The following is a 1,485-nucleotide window of genomic DNA, read 5'->3' on the forward strand; positions in this document are numbered from 1 at the left end:
TTGCCTCAACATGTATGTAGCAGCAAGAGCCCCTTTGTCCGTGGGTGGGTCTAGTGCACTGACATTTTTAAAATATTGGGTTTCAGTGTAGGCTCCGATTAAAAGAAACTATACAAAAATCAACCTGGTTAGAGAAATTAGTTTCTCTTTTTTATAACCACAATGCTCTCCGAGGGGAGGTGCACTATTCCTGGAGGTACTGCAATACCAGGTCAATGCGTGGAGTGGATGGAGCAAGCTCCTGTTCCAAAAATCCATTTAATATACAGTCCTCAGAGGACGTATCAGATATTAAACTGATAACACATTTAAAATTATTAAAGCGAATGTGTAAATTTGATTTTAAACAAGGTCAGAAGGAAGGTACTGTACAGCTAGGGTCAGGCTGGCGACTGGTCCTCCCTTACGTGCTGTGGCTCTGGGGAAGCCGGAGCGTCAGTGGGGATCAGAGTTAGATGCAGTCGTCTTCCCCTGCCTCACCCTCTGTTCTGTCTGCAGACTCGCGGGGTGGCTCCTCTCGGTCTGGCAGAAAAGCTTGAGGAGGTGAAGGCGCTCCTGGGGCGGGGCTGGACATGCTGGCTACGACATCTCTTTGCCTGGTAGGACGGCATGTGGCATCGAGATCCTGGCTGTGGAGTGCGTTCCCCTTGGAGCAGCCTTCCTCTGGGCAGCAGGGTGATCAGTCGCTTCGGGGTCCCGGGTCGAGGAGGTGTTTCCTTCGGGAGCATCCCTCTCTGGAGCAGCAGGGCAGCAGTCAGCATCCTGGTCCTGGGTCGTTGTCGGGGGGGAGGGGCTCCTCTGGTAGCAGCCTTCTCCAGAGCAGCAGGGCGAAGGGCAGCTTCTGGGTCCTGGGTAGAGGTTCTCCGCGGGTCGTCCTCCTCCTGAAGAACTGGTGAGATGTTGTTGCTCCTAGCTGTGAGGTCCCGAAGAGCCGTCCTCGTGGCGCCAGGCCTCCCTGCAGAGGTATCCCCAGGGGTTTTCTATATATTCAATGTCCTGAGAGACTAATGGGGCCTCTTACACTTGACCTATCTTAGGGCCTCAGAATGTCATCATCTGGCCCTGGCAGGGGTGGGCCAAACTTACTGACCCTCCAAGCTGCATACAACAATCTTCAGACATTCGAGAGCCGGGACGCGCCTCCTGGGGCTCAGGGCTTCAGTCTCATGGGAGATGCCTCCCTGGGCTCGGGTCTTCAGCTGTGTGGGGAGGGGGTGAGACCCCCCCCCCCCCGAGACCCTCCTCCCTGCTGGGCAGAAGCCAGAGGCAATATGAGAGGAGGGTGCATGGAGGTGTCCCCCCCTGATTTTTGCCAGAGTTTGCTATTTGCTGGCCCTGCTTGGTCACATGGTGTCACTGGGCCCCTTCCCTGTGGCTCTCAACTTTCCTAGATGCCTTTAGGCTCAGCACATGGTCCCGCAAACAAACAGACCACACGATGTGGGGCGTCAGGTTTGTAGAAATTTTGGTGGTGCCCAGAGCCTG

General features: G+C 55.0%; 1 pseudogene; it reads right to left on the reverse strand.

The window, feature by feature from the left end:
- Positions 1 to 174: 174 nt before the first annotated feature.
- LOC113408353 lies at positions 175 to 327 on the reverse strand (annotated as a pseudogene).
- Between the last annotated feature and the right edge of the window lie 1,158 nt (positions 328 to 1,485).

Source organism: Terrapene carolina, unplaced genomic scaffold (assembly GCF_002925995.2).
Source record: "Terrapene carolina triunguis isolate 2854851 unplaced genomic scaffold, T_m_triunguis-2.0 Scaffold9938, whole genome shotgun sequence".
NCBI lineage: Eukaryota > Metazoa > Chordata > Testudines > Emydidae > Terrapene > Terrapene triunguis.